The sequence below is a fragment of the Chionomys nivalis genome, chromosome X (assembly GCF_950005125.1).
Source record: "Chionomys nivalis chromosome X, mChiNiv1.1, whole genome shotgun sequence".
NCBI classification, from domain to species: Eukaryota; Metazoa; Chordata; class Mammalia; order Rodentia; family Cricetidae; genus Chionomys; species Chionomys nivalis.
The window spans coordinates 8,496,602-8,518,842 of record NC_080112.1 but is presented as its reverse complement, the minus strand read 5'-3'; positions in this window follow the sequence as shown (position 1 = coordinate 8,518,842).

The window sequence follows — 22,241 nt, the reverse complement described above, 5'->3', positions numbered from 1 at the left end:
GAGAGATATCCAAAATGTGTAACAAATGACAGAGACAACTGATTATGTGGGCAATCATCCAAAGTCTTGTTTGCAATGGTTAGTTAACCAGCTTTGGCTAAGGCCTAACATAACTGACATACCATTATTAAAGGCAAGGAACTTTTTTAGAACTATCCTACCCTGTCTTGACAAGATAAGACAATCCTGTTTTGTTTACTTATGGATATTTTGTATCTTTGTCAGTAGATGAGGTATGGGCTTTTTTTAACCCAAAGGCCAGTTTTTCCAAAAAGACAAGCTCCCAGTGGAGTGTCTTTGGTGTTTAATGTTTTTTCGGGAGTCGAGTGGCTTTGTCAGGAGTAATTGTGTCTCGTTGGCACAGAATTTTAGGTTAGATTAAAGGCCATTTTTTTACAGCTCTTCGAAGAGGCTGAAGATCATACTATCTATATTAAATATAATCTCTATGTATCTAAAAAACCTGATTAACCTAAAAATAAATATGACAAATATATAATTTTTAATACCTATTTAACTTGAAGACTAAGAGAATAAACAACTGTGCAATATATGAAAACAATGATCTTTAATTGTAAACAATGTCATTATATATAAACAAGGTTATTATACAAATATTATCAGAGGTAGAAATGTATATTGCAATATGATAAATGTATCAATACAATATAGACAAAGTTATAAGCATATTTTTATACAAAAATAGAGGTAGGAGCATTTACAATTTTCTAAAAACAGTAATTTACAAATACTGCTCCTAATTCAACAGAGTGGTGCCCAACATGGGGCGCCATTCTGTATCAATGTAATAACCTTGCTAGCTTAATATGAAAAAGCAAATTTTAATGAAGGAATAGCTTACATCACCAGGGATCCAGCGATGAGCAGGAAATACAAAAAAGAGAGCGGCGGGGCTCACGCTCACCAGATTTATATGTAAACATTAGCCCAAGGCAAACACGCCCCCAAAATGGGCAGGGCTAACCCTACAATCACAGCCATAAGCATTTCTCTGTAAGTATCTCTGCTGTTATTGACTTTGTTTCCCTTGCCTCTATCTTCAGGAATGACATATGTCTTAGTCACTGTTCTATTGTTGCTAAAAGATACTGTGATTAATTTCATCCATTGGGCCCTGAAAGCTACAAGGCCCACTCTACCCCCAAACATTTCTATCTCTCCCACAACCTCAGTTAAAATCTGAAACACAGCCAGACAAAACACAGAGAGAACTAAGAGTGGAACTCTGAAACACAGCCTACTACTACACAGAGAAGACCAAGAGGTAGGATGCTCCAATATCCCCATCCCATCCATTGGACCCTGCAAGCTACAAGTCCCACTCTGCCCCCAAACCATCCTATAACCTGAAACATCAGTGGAACTCTAAAACACAGCCTGCTACTACACAAAGAGAACCAAGCGGTGAGTGACCACCCACCTGGGGTGACATGTCATTCTCTAGGCCCACCACACTGGGAGCAAAACCCTGGGCTGCTCACCCACCTGCCTCAGCTTCTCTAGCAAGCCAGCATGCTGTGAATGTATTTTACTACCATAGGCTAATAGAAGAAACTGCTTCAGCCTATAGAAGGGCAGAATAGAGTCAGGCTGGAAGAAATATAAAGAGAGAATAGGGAAAGTCTAAGATAGATGCCATGTAGCTGCCAGAATTACCAGCTGGAACCTTGCCAGTAAACCACGCACCTCATGGCAAAATATAAAATAATAGAAATAAGTTAATTTAAGATGTAAGAGCTAGCTAGAAAAACACTTAAGCTATTGGCAAAGAGTATTATAAATAATATAGTTTCTGTGTGATTATTTCAGGACTGGGAGGTCAGGAATGAAAAAGTGGTCTCTGTCAACAGAATGCTGCTCTAATGTGTGCCAACTACACCTATGTAAAACTTCAGAAAGCTTGGAAATGAATTCTAGACACAAAAGAACAGTATTAAGCATAGCTTCTTGGTAGCCGGCATTTTATTTTTTTCAAATGGGTTCTGTTTGCTGGTGCTGAGGTCTTCCTGCCTCAGCATTGGTAGTACAGATTGCATGGCTCCTTTAAGAAGGTTTCCTGGTTTCTGCTAGTGGTGTAAACAGCTCTGACTTTCTTAGGAGGCTGAGCACTTAAGTGGGGTTAGTGAGGAGCATGTTACAAACTGCTTAATGGTGTGACATAGACCGACTGCATACCTGGAACTGGGGTGGTGTGCTTGGCTCACAGAAGTAGTAAACATGTCTCCACCATGTTGTACTGCGCAGAGCCAAAAGAAAAAAGCAGCCTTAGTCCTAGCCATGCTGCTTATCATCTTAAAAAACATCCTTAAAAAATCCTAAAAAAAAAAAAACGGATTACAGATACATAATAGACAAATCCAAATGGAAATGACCTCTAAATGGATCACAGTGGTGGATAAATATACATAGACTTGAGAGAGAATTGAAAAGAAGTATAAGCAGTTATAATATAAAAGAGTAAAGACAGTCATAGGTTAAAGGAGTAAGATAATAAAACAAATATTAAACTTGTAGAAAAAGTAATAGAATGAGAAAAATAAGCCATGTAAAGATGGAAAATACACAGAGAGTCTAGATTATGTGTAATATTGCATTTTCTTTAAATATTTTCACTGTGAATGAACTAAGTACAGAGAGACATTTCACTGTACAAGTCACTAAACTGAACAAACATATGTTTTAAAGATATCTTGACTTCAAAATTTGGGTCAAAGAATACGTTGCTTTGGAAAAGAAGCTCTGCTTTTGCTTCCACAGAGGATGAGAACCTGTGGATTCCTTCTAAGTTAACATGCTTTGATAGACAAAGACCCCTGGAAAGATCTCTGTGATCATCACAAAAGAAAATACTTCACCCAACAAAAAGCAGAAAGCACTTTGAAGATAACAATGCCAAAATTCCCTAAATGATTGTTTATAAATGTTCCTTTACATTTAAAGGGGGATCTGCTATAGAGATGAATACTTTGCATTCGTATGTATCTTGGTATATTGATACAAATTTAAGGTCGATTTTGTTATTTGTATATATCTGCTTTTGATTAAGGTATTGTGTTTGTGCAGCTCATTCAAAAGTATAATGTACAATTAAGAAATAAAGGTTAATAGATAATCATCTATAATAGTTATGCTTATAGTCATGCTAGTTAGGTTTTCTAGATGTACAGAGATATATTTCAGATGGGAAAACATTCTTCAAACCTGTCAAAGACTAACAGAATATGGCATTTAAAATGTTTTAAAAAATTAGGACTTTTCATTACAATGAGACTCAGCTTCTCCTGGCAGCACCAATCTACTTCATGAAAATGATGGACATCGAAGAGGCTCCTTATGGAATTTGTTAGCCATTTGGGCAAGAAACTGCTCTTTCCTGAACTGATTGATGTTTTGCTATATCAACCAGACATGCAGGACCCACAGAAAAATGATTGTTGAGCTTGCCTAAAAGTGAGACAGTCCTTTGGGATTTCTGCTTCATGAGAGAACTGCCCGATATTTTACAGGACACAGAAGAAGGCAACTGATGAACATTGCCAGTGCAAGGCATAAGAGATCTTCAAATTTCCTGCTTCATGTAAAAGTCTGCCATATACTATGGGCCTAACAGCCCCAATGTTACAGAATAACTTTGGGTAAATTTTCAGGCAGCAGGATGTCTCTGTTAATTCCCAAGTTTTGGAAGCTGCTTACAATGTACTTCCTGTTAAATTAAGTAATACTATACCCTTCTGGAGTCTTTGATGGAGTTGTAGAATAGATAGTTATAATTATAGTTTTCCTTAGTTATGATAAAAGTTAAAGTAGATATAAATATTGTAACTGTAATTCTAGCTTGATACATGTCTTATTATATGTAATTTTACTATGTTAAAGTTAAAAGCTTCCTTTATTATTTGGACAGAAAAAGGGAGGTGATATGGGATTCCCCTCTGTATGCTGTGAATATATTTTACTACCATTGGTTAAGAAAAGAAGTTGCTTCAGCCTATAGCAGAGCCGAATATATACAGGGTGGAAGAGATATATAGATAGAGTAGTTAAAATTGAAAAGAGAGGCCATGTAGTTGCTGGAGGAGAAAGTCACAAGCCACCAGCCAGAACCTCGCTGGTAAACTATGAGTCTTGTGGTAAAATATAAAATAATAGAAATGGTTTAATTTAAGATGTAATAGCTAACTAAAATATGCTTAAGCTATTGGTCAAACACTATTATAAATAATATAGTTTCTGTGTGGGTGTTTTGGGTCTTGGTGGCCAGAAACAAACAAGCAGCCTCAGCCAACTTTAGGTTGCTCCAACAACCCCATCCCATCCATCATACCCTGCAAGCTACAAGTCCCACTTGGCCCCCAAACCCTCCTATCTACCTCATAACCTCAGTGGAGCTCTGAAACACAGTCTGTTACTACTCAAAGGGGACCAAAAGAGAGGACAAAGAGATAGAACCAAGAGAGAAACTCTGAAGCACAAGCTGTGAATGCATGGAATGGTCCAAGAGAGCAAACCAAGAGAGTAGGCCAAGAGAAAGGACCAAGGGAGACTTCAATGACTCTCTGAGACAGAAAGTAACAGTAAAGAGAACAAGAACAGTTCCCAAAGACAGAGACAGGCACTGCAATGTTTGGACCAAGAGGAAAACACACTGTTGGCACCAACTGAAGGAAGATATGTGTAGGGACCAATGTAAGAATTTATCCAACAACCTAAAAAGCAACATGATAAAACCAGAACCCCCTGGTCATTCAACAGGAAGACATGATCACCCTAACCCAGAAGAAGAAGAAGAAAAGGATATTAAATGTAAATGTATGAGGAAATGAAAAACTTCCTTAAAGAGATGGAGGAAAAGACAAACAAAAATTGGAAGAAATCAATAAATCGCTCAATGAAACCCAAGAAAATCAAGAAAAAAAGCAATCAAACAAAGTGAAGCAGACAGTCAAAAACTTGAAGACTGAAATAGAGGCAATCAAGAAACCACAAACTGAAGGAATTCTGGGATGTGAAAAATCTGGGTATATGAACAGGAAATATAGAGGTATGCATAACAGAATACCAGAGATAGAAGAAAGACTTTCAGGTGCTGAAAATACTAAAGAGGAAATCAATTGATTGGTGAAAGAAAACATTAAATCCATCAAATTATTAACGTGAAACATTCAGGAAATCTGGGACACCATGAAAATAACAAACCTAAGAATAATAGGGATAGAAGAAGGAATAGAACTCCAGCTTAAAGGTACCAAAAATATATTCAACAAAATCATAGAAAAAAACAAAAAACTTTCCCTACCTAAAGAAAGATATCTCCTGAAGATACTAGAAGCTTACAGAACACCAAATAGACTAGACTAAAAAATGTCCCTTTGCCATATAACAATCAAAATGCAAAGCATACAGAATAAAGAAAGATTAAAATCTGCAAAGGAAAAAGGTCAAGAAACATATGAAGGCAGACCTATCAGAATTACACCCAACTTCTTAATGGAAACCATGAAAGTCAGAAAATCCTGGACAGATGTGGTGCAGACATTAAGAGACCATGAATGCCAGCCCAGACTATTATACCCAGCAAACCTTTTTATCACCAATGATGGAGAAAACAAGAAATTCCATAACAAAATCACATTTAACCAATACCACAAATCCAGCCCTACAGAAAGTACTAGAAGGAATACTCCAATCCAAGGAAGCTAACTGCACCCACAAAAATACAGGCAACAGGTGACCTCACACAAACAAACCCCAAAGCAGGGAAACACAAAATACTATCACCAAAAGATAACAGGAATTAACAATACTTGTTATTTATATCTCTTAATATCAATGGACTCACTAAAAGACACAGGCTAACTGAATTGATGCAAAAGTAGAATCCATACTTCTGCTGTATACAAGAAACACACCTCAATCTCAACGACAGACATTATCTCAGAATGAAGGGTTGGGAAAAGATTTTCCAATCTCATGGACCTAAGAAACAAGAGGGTGTAGCTATCTTAATAGCTAACAAAATAGACTTCAAACTAAAATCAATCAGAAGAAATGGAGAAGGACACTTTATGCTCATCAAAGGAAAAAATCAAACAAGATGAAGTCTCAATCCTGAACATCTATTCCCAAAATACAAGAGCACCCACATATGTAAAAGAATCATAACTAAATAAACATTACTAAATCACACATCAAACTCCAAACATTGATAGTAGAATACTTCAATACCCCACTCTCCCCAAAGGACAAGTCAGAAACATAACAGAGAAATAAGTGAACTAACTGAAGTTTTGACTCAAATAGACTTAACAAACAACTATAGAACATTCTACCCAAACATAAAAGAATATACCTTCTTTTCAGCACCTCATAGCACCTTCTCTAAAATTGACCACATACTCAGTAGCAAAGCAAACCTCAACAGATACAAAAAATTGGAGTAACCCCCTGTATCTTATTGGATCACTGTGATTTAAGGTTAGAATTTAACAAAAACACTATTGCAGAAAGCCTACAAACTCATGGATATTGAACAGTGCTCTATTGAACCACCTCGGGACCAAGGAAGAAACAAAGAAAAGAAATAAAAGACTTACTAGAATCCAATGAAAATGAACACACAACATATTCAAATCTATGGGACAGTATGAAAGCAGTGCTAAGAAGATAGTTCATAGCACTAACTGCCTACATAAAGAAAGTAGAGAAAGCTCATCTTAGTGACTTATCAGCACACCTGAAAGCTCTAAAACAAAAAGAATTAGACTCACCCAGAAGGAGTAAATGACAAGAAAAAAAGTCAAATTGAGGGCCTAAAATAATAAAATAGAAATAAAGCAAACAATGCAAAGAATTAATGAAACAAAGCACTGGTTCTTTAAGAAATGAATAAGATAAAAAAAACTCTTATCCAAATTAATCAAAAGACAGATAGAGAACATTCAAATTAACAAAATCAGAAATGAAAAGGATGACATAACAAGAGAACTGAGGATATCCAGAGAATCATTAAGGCATACTACAAATACCTATACTCCACAAAATTGGAAAATCTAAAAGAAATGGGCAATTTTCTGGGTAGGCACCATACACCAAAATTAAATTAGGTGAACAATTTAAATAGACCTATAACTGGCAGGAAAATAGAAACCATCATCAAAAGCCTCTCAACTATAAAAAGTCCAGGGTAGGATGGTTGCAGTGCAGAATTCTACCAGAACTTCAAAGAAGAGCTAATACTTATAATCCTCAAAGTATTCCACACAATAGAAAGAGGAGGAACATTGCCAAACTCTTTTTATGAGGCTACAGTTATCCTGATAATAAAATCACACAATCATTCAACCAAGAAAGAGAATTAAAGACCAACCTCACTCATGAATATAGATGCAAAAATATTCAATAAAATACTGGCAAATTGAATTCAAGAACACATAAAAAAAATCATGCACAATGATCAAGTTGGCTTCATGCAGAGATGCAAGGATAGTTCAACACATGAAAATTTATCAATATTATTCACCATATAAATAATCTGAAAGAAAAAATTCATATGATAATCTCATTAGATGGTGAAAAAGCATACAACAAAATATAACATCACTTTATGACAAAGGTCTTAGAGAGATCAAGGATACAAGGAACATATCTAAACATAAAAGCAATATGCACCAAGCTAACAGCCAACATCAAATTAAATGAAAAGAAACTCAAAATGATCCCACCAAAATCAGGGACAAGGATGTCTACTCACTCCATATCTACTCAACATAGTTATTTTAAGGGGAACACGAATCAAATAATCCCACACTAGCTCCAAATAGAGTCTAATAATGGGGTCCTTATTAAAATGTGGATTCACAGATCATAATAAGAAACAGGAATGGAATTCAGCATCCATTTATGAGAATGGGGAAAGAGAGAAAGACAGAGAGAGAGAGAGAGGACCCATGCATTTTTGGAACCCAAGGCCATGCCCAACTTTGTCCAGCTTCTCAAAGGCCATTGGCTGAAGGAGGCTCCCCATCACCTCCCCCTTTCAAACTCAATATGAAACTGTATATGATAAGAATAGATATCAAGTATACAAATTAGAATTACAACCAACATAAACAATATTAAGCAAGAAACATATGCTAAATGTTTCAGTAATTATTCTATCCTAGAGAGTCTAAGTCTTATATTAGAAATGCCTTGGCTAAGTCATAAGAGGAAAGTAACTATGACTATCTAGTCTTCATCCCCATTGCAGACATGAGAAAGGAGATAATATTATTTAAGTAGGCAGGAAGTGCAATCAGGTAGCTTCCAAAATGTGCAGTAGATGACAGAGACAACTGGCTACCTGGGCAAAATCCCAAAGTTTCATTTGCAACATTGGAGCAACCAACTTTGTTTAAGGCCTAGAGTAACTGACAGATTATTTCCAGAGGCAGGAAAGTTTTCAAAACTGTCTTACCTTGTCTTGGCAAGGTTTGGCTGGCATTTTTTTCTTTATATCCTGCTTGTCCTGTCTGGACCCCATACATTTTATCAGTGGTTGAGGCATAGGCAGTTCTTTGCCCAAAGTCCAGTTGTGCTAAGAAGAAAACAAGCTCCAAGTGGAGTGTCTTCTGTGACCAACATTCTCTTGGGAATAGATCAGTGCTGCCAGGAGCAATTCTATTTCATATCAACAGAACCCTAAATTATTTAATTGCCATATTCTACAGTTCATTGAAGTGGTTGAAGATTGCCGATCTATGTCAAATTCAATCTATATGTATCTAAAGAACCTGGTTAGTCTGTCTATTCGTTTGACAAACTAGATGACTATTGACCTATAATACTTAATACCAGTATAACTTAAAAACTAAGACTTTATATTAAAATATTAAACAATCTTTAAACAACTTTGCAGCAAATAAGGACAATGACCTCAAAATGTAAACTATGTATAACTATCTTGATCTGATGTAGAAATGTATAATGCAATATGATAAATATATCCAAAAATTGTATCAACATACAAAATGTCTTAAAAGAGGTAGAAGTATGCATATGTAAAATATGACAAAATAACTTTTCCTAGGTATGCAAAAATTGTAAATAGAAATAGTATATTCCATATAACAAATATAATTTGAATTTGTATCAATATACAAGAACCTATACCAATGTAAATTGCTTATAAACAAGAGCTCACAAGTATTTACTCTATTGCTCACTATTATTATTAGTGTGAGTAAGCTCACACTAACATATCTATTTTCCCATTTAATATTTCCAGAGTGATCACCATCCCTGACATAAAGCTATATTATAAAGCTACAATAATGAAAACAGATTGTTATTGTCATAAAAACAGACAGGTTGACAAATGCAATTAAATCTAGGACCTGGATATTAATCCACAAACCTATGAACACCTGATTTTTGACAAAGAAGCTAAATTTATACAATGGAAAAAAGAAAGCATCTTCAACAAATGATGCTGTCATAACCGGATGTAAAAATGTAGAAGAATGAAAATAGATGCATATCTATCCCCACGTACAAAATTCAAGTCCTAATGTGATGCCGTAAAACAATTCTACCCCATTTCAGAATTAGGATAATTAAAGTGTTATTTATTTAAGGGGAAAGCTTACAGATTACCATCCTAAAATATTCTTCTGAGCACAAACAGGAATGGAGTCTAACAGCCAGAACAGGAGCTGGAAGCAAGAGAGTGGGCTCATGGTTCCCACTGCTTTTTAAACTATAAGAGACCATGCCCAAGTAGGCTGGTATCTTAGAGGCTATTGGCTGAAGGAGCATGTGCTCCCATAGCACCTCCCCTTTTTGTTTAAATAAGAAAGTTCCAAAACCAATACAAAATTATATGCACTAGGAAGAGATATCAAGTATAAGATTAGAATTACAACCAGCATGAACAATATTAAGCAAGGAACATATGCTAAATGTTTTAATAAACATTCTTTCCCATGTTGTCAAGTTTTGGATAGGAAATGGCTAGGCTAGATAATAAGAGTAGAGTAACTATGACTATCTAATCTTCAACCCCACCGAAGGCCTGAGAAGGGAGCTAATATTACTTAAGTAGGCAGGAAGTAAAATAAAGTAGCTTCCAGAGTGAGCAATATGTGATGGAGACAATTAGCTACCTGAACAACGACCCAAAGTCATATTTTGCAACGTTGAAATAACCAACTTTGGCTAAGGCCTAATGTAACCGACAGACCATTTTCAGAGGCAGGAAATTTTTCAAAATTGTTTTACCCTGTCTTGGCAAGGTTTGACAGTCCTGCTTATCCATTTCCAGATACTATGTGACTTGCCAGTGGTTGAGGCATTGTCAGTCCTTGCCCAAAGGTCAGTTTTGCCAAGAAGAAAACAAGCTCCACGTGGAGTGTCTTTGGTGTTCAAAATTCTCTTGGGAATAGATTGGTGCTGTCAGAAGTAATCATGTCTCATATCAACAGAAGCCTAAATTATTTAAATGCCATGTTCCATAGATCCTTGAAGTGGCTGAAGACTATCTAGTCAGAATGTAGTCCCTATGTATCTAAAGAACCTAATTGATCTGACTCTATTTACAACAAACATGAGAAACTATTGACCTATAATAATTAATACCTGCATAACGTAAAGAGTAAAACAAATGAAGACAATGACGTCAATATGTAAACAACCTATAAATATCTTGATCAGAGGTAGGAGTAAAATATAATGCAATATGAAAATATACCCTAAAAATTGTATTGTGTAGTGGGGAGCTGTGGGCCTCTTCCCACAGCCTGGCTCATGGCTGCCTGGCTAGCTTATGCCCCAAAATAACAACACACAAACTGTATTCTTTTAAACACTGCTTGGCCCATTAGCTCTAGCCCTTACTGGCTAATTCTCATATCCCAATCAACCCACCTCTAATAATCTGTGTAGCATCAGTCTTACCAGGAAAGATTCAGCATGTCTGGCCTGGCAGCTTGCTTCATCGCTTCTTGCTCTGAGAGGAGCTGCACTGCATCTGCCCAGGAGAGGGGAGCATGGCGTCTGAGCTCACTTCCTCTTCCTCCCAGCATTCTGTTCTGTTTACTCCACCCACCTATGTTCTAACCTATGAGGACCAAGCAGTTTCTTTATTATTTAACCAATGACCTTCCTCCATCATTTCCCCTTTTTCTGTTTAAACAAAAAAGGAAGGCTTTAACTTTAACATAGCAAAATTACATATAGCAAAACAGTTATCAAGTAAGAATTACAGTTACAATATTTACATCTATTTTATCTTTATCATAACTAAGGAAAACTATAACTATCTATCTATTCTTCAACTCCATCAAAGACTCCAGAAAGATACAATATTACCTAAGCAAACAAGAAATAAGCAACTTTCAAACTCTAGAAATGACAGAGACATCTCGCTGCCTGGACAGTCACCCAAAGTTCCACTGTACCATTGGGGCATCCATCTTCGGCCTACAGGTCCATAGTATCCAGAGACATTTCCATGAAGCAGGAAATTTCAAAGGCAGTTCAGTCACTATCTGCTGTGTCCTGCAGAATGTCTCGCAGACTCCTTCATGAATCAGGAACCCCGAAAGATCATCTCAGCTTTAGGCAAGTTCAGCAGTCCTCCCTCTTTGCGGGTTCTCTGTGTTCAGTTTATACAATAGTCCAGGCAAGAGCAGTTTCTTGCCCAAATGGCTATCAAACTCCATAAGGATCCTCTTCGATGCCCATCTTCCTCTTAAAGTAGATTGGTGCTGCCAGGAGCAGACTGTCTTATTGTCATGAAAAGTCTTAAGTTATTAAAACATTAAATAGCATATTCTGTAGTCTTTGAAAGATATGAAGAATGTCTATCTAAAATATATCTATGTACAGCTAGAAAATCTTAACTAACATGACTACAAATTGACTATTATGATTATCTATTAACAACCTATATACATTACATTTTTAAATGAACTACACAATCACAATACCTTAATCAAGGTCAGAAATACATATACATATAACAAAATTGACCTTAAAATCTATAGCAATGCAAATTATTCATACCTATATCATCTCCCCCTTTAAATGTAAAAGAACATTTATAAACAATATTTGGGAATATGAACTTAGTTATTTCTCTCCAAACTGCTTCCTGATGAATGAGGGCGCTGTTATTTGGGTCTTTTATGGGATAACCTGTCTGCTAGGTTCATCTCAGTCGGCAGTTGAGCAAAGTAATTTTCTGAACGTGTTCACAGCAACCTTTCAGGAGGGCGTGCTCTATCATACCATATTGAAATAGAAGAAATCCACAGGGTCTCATCCTCTGTGAAAACAAAAGAAGAAACTCTTTTCCAAAGTATCATATCCTTAGATTCAAATTCTGAAGTCAAGGTATTTTGAAAATATCTATCTTGGATTAGTTCAGCAGCATTTATAAACAAATATCTTTTAGCATCTATTGCTCCTTCCTCAGCATTCAAACAATTCAAAGAGAGCATAATAGCATACAGTATCAAGATTCTCTGTGTATTTTCCATCTTTGTGCAGCTTTATTTTAACTCTATTTTGTTTATTTTTACTTTTGGTTTATATTCTCTGTATATATTTGTCCTGGAATAACTCTGTAGACCAGACTGTCCTTGAACTCTCAGAGATTCTTCTGTCTCTGCCTTCCAGGCATTGGGATTAAAGGCACGTGCTACCATACCTTGAAGTCACAGAGGTCAATCTCCCTCTGCCTCCCAAGTGTTGGGATTAAAGGTGTGTACTACCACACCCAACTACTTCCTTATTTTTGTTTTTTTACTTTTAAGAACTTTAACTTTCAGCCTGCATATATTTTTAAACACACTGTAAATCATTTAAAGTTTTCTTTGTCTTTGAATCTCTCTTTACTATATATCTCTCTTTTTCTGACCACATGAGTCTTTAATTTACCAAGCAATATCAGTAGGACGAAAGCCGTGGCTTTGACAGCTGGATTCAGCCCATTCCTTAGCTTTCCAGCCTCATGGCTGAGGTACTGAAAGTAGCCATGTTTATAACCACAACTCTGTGGCGTTTCAAGGTCCTTGCCAGCAAACAAGCTACAACACTCAAATGCTCTCTTTGTAGCTGACTTCCTGCCTCAAACAGTCAGAGTTTATCCTGGCAGGACGACCCAGAAAGACGGCATTTTTAAATGGCGCATTTTTTCCTGCTATGGCTGAAAACCAAAAATCATGCGTTCAGCTTTTATCAATACCATTTAAGTGTTTCGTGGCAGGAACTCTTAATGAGCTGCAGGATTTTGCAGCTAAAGCTGAGTCAGGAAGCCTCTCTTAGATGAGAGTGCTTGCTTGCCTCTAGCAAGCAGAGCAGACCCAAGAAATTGCTGCTACCAAGAAAACATGCTTTACTCTATTCTTTCCCAAGCTTTCTCAGGCTTTCTGTGGATGCAGTTATCCACGTGGGTGCCATTCTGTAGTGGGGAGCTGCGGGCCTCTTCCCACAGCCTGGCTCATGGCTGCCTGGCTAGCTTATGCCCAAAAATAACAACACACAAACTGTATTCTTTTAAACACTGCTTGGCCCATTAGCTCTAGCCCTTACTGGCTAATTGTCATATCCCAATCAACCCATCTCTAATAATCTGTGTAGCATCAGTCTTACCAGGAAAGATTCAGCATGTCTGACCTGGTGGCTTGCTTCATTGCTTCTGGCTCTGAGAGGATCTGCCCTGCATCTGCTCAGGAGAGGGGAGCATGGCGTCTGAGCTCACTTCCTCTTCCTCCCAGCATTCTGTTCTGTTTACTCCACCCACCTATGTTCTAACCTATGAGGACCAAGCAGTTTCTTTATTATTTAACCAATGACCTTCCTTCATCAGTATTGATATATAAAACGTTCTAAACTAAGGTAGAAACATGCATATATAAAATCTGACAAAATAACTTTGCATATATGTACAAATACTATAAACAAAAGTAACAAATATAATTTGAACTTGTATCAATATACAAAAACTATACCAATGTAAATTATCCATAAATAATAGCTCACAAGTATTCACTCTATTACCCACTATTACTATCCCTCCTTTTTTTGAACAAACATAGTTTTTACTCCAACCCTCTATCTAACACAAGTACTAATCAACAACACTGAAACAGTGTTCCCAATTCTATGGATAAACTTTTTTGGGCACTGGAGGTATTGTCTTCTAGAATTGCTTCCTGCTGTCATGGGGGTGATATTCTCCTAATTGGATCCAGCAAAAATTAAGTGGTGGTTAAGTTCCAAAATTACTGCTTAGTATAGTTGGAAATAATTTCTGAGCAGTCAATAGTATTTATTTTCAAAGTTCTCATTTGTAGTTCTGGCCAGATTATAAGAAGGTACACCATTTCAGCAGCTGGTACCCCAAAGAGTCTTAAGAGTAGTGCTGTCTATATCATAATGCCATCTCCACTAGGTAGAGTGGTTGCTGTGGGGCCCCCATCTTCTTCATGGAAACTTCAAAGATTACTGCAGGAAAAGGATCTGTAGGAAAATCTATTGTTCATTATGGAAAACATAAACATCAGTCATATAAACATACATACAATGAAGAATACGATATAGACAAAATAGGCATGGAGAAAGCAAAATTTTATTCCCTAAAGTCTTCCTTCTGTCCCATATTAGATGTCCCCTGATATGAGACAAACTCCTTTTAATAACATGCTTGGATTTAGACAAGTACAGAGTCATTGTCCAACTCCAAAACCATATATATATATATTCCTGACTATGTCTTGCACCTGGTTGAACAATGAAGTCCATTCTGCATTATCTTGTATATTTAACAGTTTCAATATGTAGGACAACTCTTTCTGCATATTGTGAATCAGTAACTATATTCAGAGGTTCTTTAGAATCCCTTAGTACCAGAAGAATAGCATATAATTCTGCCTTCTGGACCGAATTATAAGGGCTTTGTTACACCTTACTTCTTCTAATTTGTAACCTGCCTTTCCTGTTTTATTTGCATCAGTATAAAATGATGGGCTCCAGTTATTGGTGTGTCACATATAATTCAGGGAAGAATCTAAGAAGTTCTTTTTATAAGGTTAAGTCTATTGTTTTTGGGATAATTGCTATTAATTTCTCCCAAAATATTAGCACAAGCCCTTTGGCAGGGCTCATTGTCTTCCCATAAATTTTTAATTCATCAGCAGTAAAAGGCATTATAATCTCAGCTGGGTCTATATCTGCTAATTGATGAAGTTTCAACTTACCTTTTCTAATTAATTCAGAGACTTTTTCCACATAAGTTTTTAATTTTTTACTTGGTTTATGTGGTAAAAAGATCCATTCTAATACAGTACCATCCCTCAGCATTAAAATTCCTTTAGGAGAAATTCTAGAAAGCAAGATGACTAGAATGCAATTAAGATTTGGATTCACTCTACCCACATGTGCCTCCTGTAATTTCTCCTCAACAAGCATCAATTCCTTTCCACTTCAGCTGTTAATTCTCTGAGACTATTCAAGTCTTTATCACCATTCTTGTACAGCCTAAATGGCTGGAGACCATTTAGTATAGTCCCTTATAAAATTCTTCCTAGAACTGTGAGTCTCTGGGACTGCAGAAATGTTAATCTGGGTATTCCATTGCTACAACAGTTTACGATCCCATAAAATCACTGTAATATTAGCTAAATGTGCCCTCAAATTTCCTCTCTGTCCTACTAGCCCCAAGCATTCAACCCATCTCATGCTTTATTTCACTCAAGATATGGTTCCAATTCCTAGTAATTGAACATCTGCCTTTTAAAAAAGCCAATTTGGATGCCAAGATTCTGCAGTAATGATACTCACTTCTGCACCTGTGTTTATCAAACCCACAATTACAATGCCATTTATACACATTCTAAGCTTTGGTCTTTGATCATTTATAGAAGTATGCCAGAATATACATTTCCTATTTCCTATTGGAATTTTTAATTTATCTTACATTTTTATTCCATCATCTAGAACAGTATGTTTTTTTTTTGTTTTTTTTTTTTTTTTTTTTCTTTTTTTTTCAGAAGGCTCCAGATTTTTTAATTTTCCTAGTAAGACATGTCCTTCACAGTGACTGGGAATGACTGAACCACTTTTGACTTGGAGGCTTGCAAGAGGCCCTCCAAGGAGTTTCCTGATGATATTGGGTTGCCTTGTCTGCCTTTTGTTATCTGCATTCATTGGTCCAATGTTGCCCTTTGCTATACATTCTACATATTCCTGAAGGCTGTGTTTTTCTATTTTTTCCATTTTCAGAGGAGATATTTTTTCTAGGAATTTCTTGCCTACAATCCCTTCTCAGATGTTCTATTCTACCATAATTAAAACATTTGACGTTTTGTTGTCTCCTCATTCCTTTGGAAATTGCTTCTCCTATCCAAGATTCACTATTATAGTCAAATGTCTCAATGTTTATTGTGTTCCGGATCCATTAATCCACATGTGCTGATCTAACCTTCAAAGGCCCAAGTATGTTTGCATTCTAAGTTGACATTTTCAAAAGTCATTTATTCAATAAGTTCTCATCTACCATCAGGGTCTGTTGTACAGGCTTAGGTAGTCTTTGTAAAAATTCACTAAAGAGTTCTCGCAAATCCTCTTTAACCCTGGTATATGATTCAATTCATTTCCCTTGTTCTTGACTCCTGTCCCAAGCATTTAAGGCTGCTTTGTGGCATAGGGACAAGATTCGTCCATTGTAAAAAGCTTGGGCCTATGGGTCAACACAAGTGCCCTCACAAAGAATTTGATCTTGGGAAGTCTCAAGTCCTTTTGCTTTTCCCTGTTGTTCTAAAATTTTAGCCTCTTCTCTAAAATAGCATTTAAAAATCAGTTGAAGCCCATTATCCAGTGGTGTAGAAGGTCCTTCTGTTTATGTGTTGCTTTCATTGGTTGAATAAAGTGTTGTAATACCTGCGGCAGGGCTGCGTCTCCGGCACCCGGCCGCCCGCATGGCTTATGCCCCAAAATAATTACATGGAAACTGTATTCTTTTAATCACTGCCTGACCCATTAGTTCCAGCCTCTTATTGGCTAGCTCTTACATATTGTTCTAACCCATTTCTAATATTCTGTGTAGCACCATGAGCTGGCTTACCAGGAAAGATCTTAACCTGCATCTGTCTGGAGTGGGAGAATCATGGCGACTCACTGACTCGGCTTCTTTCTCCCAGCATTCTGTTCTGTTTACTCCACCCACCTAAGGGTTGGCCTATCAAATGGGCCTAGGCAGTTTCTTTATTAATTAACCAATGAAAGCAACAGATTAATACAAGACCCACCTCCATCAATAAAGAAACTGCCTTGGCCTTTTGATGGGGAAGAACTTAGGTAAGCATGGAGATGACAGAACTGAATGCTGGGAAGAAGGGCAGAGAAAGAGAGAGAGAGCCACCATGGAGCCGCCAGGTCAGACAAGCTAAATCTTTCCCGGTAAGCCACAACCTTGTGTTGACATACAGATTTATAGAAATGGGTTAAATTAAGATGTAAGAATTAGCCAAAAAACAAAAAAAACAAAAAAAACAAAAACAAAAAAAACCTAGAGCTTATAGGCCAGGCAGTGTTTTAATTAATACAATTTCTGTGTGATTATTTCAGGCGTAAGCTAGCCAGGCAGCCGGGATGACAAGCAACTCGATCCTCCTGTTACAGATTGGCACCTATGTGTTCAACTAAATCAACATACAATCTGAGAAAGCTTCAAAAAGAATACAGAGTTTAACACAGGTTCTTGCTGTTTGTTGGTAATTTGCTGCAGCTGCTTTAAGAGGGATTTTGCTGATTCAGCTGTAGTAAAAAAAAAAAGCCATGCAGTTTTAAAATGCTGATTTTCTGGGCTATGCTGCTAATGTGACCTTTGTCTCTTGTGGGAGACAGAGTATTTGGTTGGGGCTTGTGAGTAAAGTGCTACTGATTGCTTGATGGAAGCATGGACTTGCTGTGTGCCTACAAGAGAAGCAATGCATGTGGTTCAGAGGCACATTCAGTTCAGAGGCACAAGCATCTCTGTCATGCTGGACTCTCCAGAGCCCAGGCAGGAACTACTGTATTTACCATAATAATAGCACAACTTAAGTTTTAGACTAGGCAGGCAAACAGGTTGTAGCATATTACCCCTAACAAGGGTACACCTGAAGTTTTTAAGACGTGCTTAGCATTTTAAGAAGTGCCCCTGGACAGTAAGAGTTACAGATTCACAATAGGACAATTTCAGATAAAAAGACCTCTAAATGGGTCACAGTGTTGGATAAATGTATGTAGGCTTGGGAGAGAAAAGATAAAGAGTATACAGTTCACAAAATAAAGCTAATGCTACAAAAAAGGTAAAGTCTTTAAAGAGACAGAGTACAGATAATCATAGATTAAAGGAAATAAAAAAATAAGCCACAGAAAATTGAAAAATTCACAGAGTCTGGATTCTGTATATTACTGTGTCTTCTTTAAATTTTTTGACTGTGAAGGAGCTAAGTACAGAGAGACTTTTCATTGTGCTGCTAGACTAAAACACCATGTATATTATAAGAGTATTATAAGTTCAGAATTTTGGTTTAAGAATATCATGCTTTGGAAAAGAAGTTCTTCTTTTGTTTTCACAGAGGATGAGACCCGTAGATTGCTTCTAGACCAATATGGTATGATAGATCACACCGTCTTGAAAGGTTTCCATAAACACCCTCAAAAAATTACTTCACTCAACTGCTAACTGAGATGAACCAGCACACAGGATAGATATAGGGAAGGGCCTGGTTAATAGTACACTCATACAGCAGGAAGAAGTTTGGAGAGAAATAACTATGTCCATATTCCCAAATATTGTTTATAAATCTTCATTTATATTTAAAGGGAGATATCATATAGATGTGAATGATTTTCATTGGTATGGATCTTGATTTATTGATATAAATTTAAGGTCAATCTTGTTATATGTATATTTCTGCTCTTGATTAAGTATTGTGATTGTGTAGTTCATTTAAAAATGTAATGTATAATTAGGAAATATAGGTTGTTAATGGATAATCATTGATAATAGTCAAGTTTGTAGTCATGTTAGTTAGATTTTCTAGATATATAGAGATATAGTTCAGTTAGATAGGCATTCTTCATACCTTTCAAAGACTACAGAACATGACATATAAAATGTGTTAATAACTTAGGGCTTTTCATGACAATGCAACATGTCTGCTCCTGGAAGCACCAATCTACTTCTGGAGGAATATGGGCATCAAAGAGGCTCCTTATGGAGTTGGTTAGCCATTTGGGCAAGAAACTGCTCTTGCCTGGACTGTTGCATAAACTGGACATGAAGAACCCACAGAGAAGACTGCTGAACTTGCCTAAACCTGAGATGTTCCTTCGGGGTTCCTGTTTCATAAAAGAGTCTACAAGGCATTCTGCATGACACAGAAGAAAATGTACAAACTGTCTTTAAGATTTCCTGCTTCATGGAAATGTCTGCTGGATACTATGCACCTGTAGGCTGAAGATGAATGCTTCAATGGTACAGAAGAACTTTGGGTGACTGTACAGGCAGCAAGATGTCTTTGTCATTTCTAGAGTTTGGAAGTTGCTTACCTCTTCTTTACTTAGGTAATATATCCTTCTGGAGTCTTCGATGGAGTTGAAGAATAGATAGATAGTTATAGTTTTCCACTGTTATAATAAAAGATAAAATAGATCTAAATATTGTAACTTTAATTCTTGCTTGATATCTGTTATATGTACTTTTATTATGTTAAAGCCTTCCTTTCCTTTTTAAACAGAAAAGGGGAAATGGTGTAGGAGGTCCTTCTGTTTATATGTTGCTTTCATTGGTTGAGAAAAGATACTACCTTGGCCTTTTGTTAGGGCAGAACTTAGGCAGGCATAGAAAAGGAAGAACTGAATGCTGGGAAGAAGGGCAGAGAGAGAGAGACACCATGGAGCCACCAGGTCAAGCATGCTAAATCTTTCCTAGTAAGCCACAACCTCTTGGTGATATATAGATTAATAGAAATGGGTTAAATTAAGATGTAAGAATTAGCCAATAAAAACTAGAGCTAATCGACTAGGCAGTGTTTTATTTAATACAATTTCTGTGTGATAATTTTGGGTGTAAGCTAGTCAGGCGGCCAGGATGACAAACAGCCTGATCCTCCTGTTATAATCAAGGACTGATGAAACTAACTAAAGCCAGTAATGTGGCATTGATTTAATGCTAGAACCCCATGTCTTTACCATCTCCCTAAAAATGCAGAATGCAAACCATAAATTATGACAACTTGTTTGATTTCTTTTAGATCATGCATTCCTATAGCTATCTATTTACCTTCTTTGGTTCCTTTTTTACCTTTAGAACTTGATGCTTTCTCAAAGTAGATTACAAGGTAGGAAGCTAAAACCCTGGGTAACTCATCTCTGACAGGTACTGGCAGTGTTCAATCCTGTTCTTGTACCTTCTTTCCCTCCTCATCAGCTTCAATAATTTCCTCAATAGTTTCAAATCTTTTTACTACTGCCTTTTGTAAAGCCTGAATTTCCTTGTCTGTATTTATGTCTAGTGATTTCACTGAGACCCTTAGCCTCTGGTCCTCACTCTGTAAATGTGATTCCAAGGTCTGAAGTTTTTCCTTTAAAGATAATATCGCATCCTTGGACATTATTTGAATAGTGTGCAGATTGCCTTCCTGGAAAGATACTCTATCTGCCAACCTATCATAACTTTTAAACAGATTTTGATTGTCAAATTCAACAGTATGAATTATTTCAGATTATTTTTCAGTCCCCTTTGGCAGGGATTCAGTTTTGTCTGTCATATTAATATTATCCTTTTCAATAGTATTAATTTTGTCAGGTAACTTGATTTTCGATGGTATTAATCCTGTCAGATAGCTGTTCATTGTTAATCTGGAAAGACTGTGTCATTTCTAAAATATGTCTCATTCTTGGCTCTGTTATCAAACCATTTTTAAAAGATATACTATGAAGAAAAAATGAGTCCCAATATCTAATAAGTGGATGTATCACAATAATCATATAAGCCTTGTAGATTATAATCCATAGTATCAGCAAAATATTTATTAAACTTTTGTATGCTAATGTTGTCTGAAATTATATAACTTTCAAGTTTATTGATTTATTAACTAATCAAATAGTTACCTGTGTTATGAGATCTGGTGAATTGTTTTATGTGTCATAACCTTTATCGTCTAGCAGGTTCGCAGTTGCAGAGTTTTGCCAGGTGACACAAACAGTTCTGTGAAGCTTTGGCCTTCTGCCTTGGTGCTTGTCAAATACTGAGAAATATGCTTTGCCTGACAAACTAAACGCAATCAAATCAACTCTGTATACTGAGGAAGGAGCCCAGAACTCATGAACAAGAAGCACAAACTGGGAGCTGTACAAGTCACCACATGGCAGGGAACATGGCAGGGGTTGGGAGAAATGTGCATGAGCTTGGGAAATTTCTAAGTCATCACATACCTAGCTCCTCTGTAGTGGAGGTTTTACAAAAAACCACTTAGTGGGTTAAATCAAGCCAAGTATGCAGGCATGGGGGACTTTCTGGACTGTGAATACTTTGAACCTTTTGGACTGGTCAACCTGGTGAGTGTGGAGGGGCATTAGGTAAAGATGGAAATCCCACACTAGCTCAGAATTGAGTATAATAAATGGTTATTTATTTAGTTGTAAACTCACTGATCACAGTCCTCTGTTCAAACAGGAAAATAGCAACTGAGTGCAGCATCCAGAAGAGATAGCAGGGGCACACTTTACATCAGCATTTATAGTATAAGAGGCAACACCCAAGTGGGAAGGTAACTTAAAGTTTATTGGCTGAAGGATTTCCACAGCAAGAATGGAAACCAGGAGATATGCTATATTGGGGAAGGGGTTTTGTTTTTGTTTCCATGGGAAAGCAAAAGCTATGTTTACCATCAAAATCAATTAAGATTTGTTTTGAAAAGAAGAAACCTCTTGTAAAGGGAAATGACAGCTTAACCACAGAGGTGACAGTCTTACTGGTGTAAGAAAACCTCATAAGTATTTTGGCAGAGTTCTGTTCTTGTCTTTGCAGGAAAACACCCATCTTCAAAAAGGGAAGAGACCTTGGACATCTATATGACTAAAGAAGAAATGATAAATAATTTTTGATTCCCTTCTATATGCTTTGGATATATTTTATTACTATTGGTTAATAAATAAAGCTGTTCTAGCCAATTACTTAGCAGAGC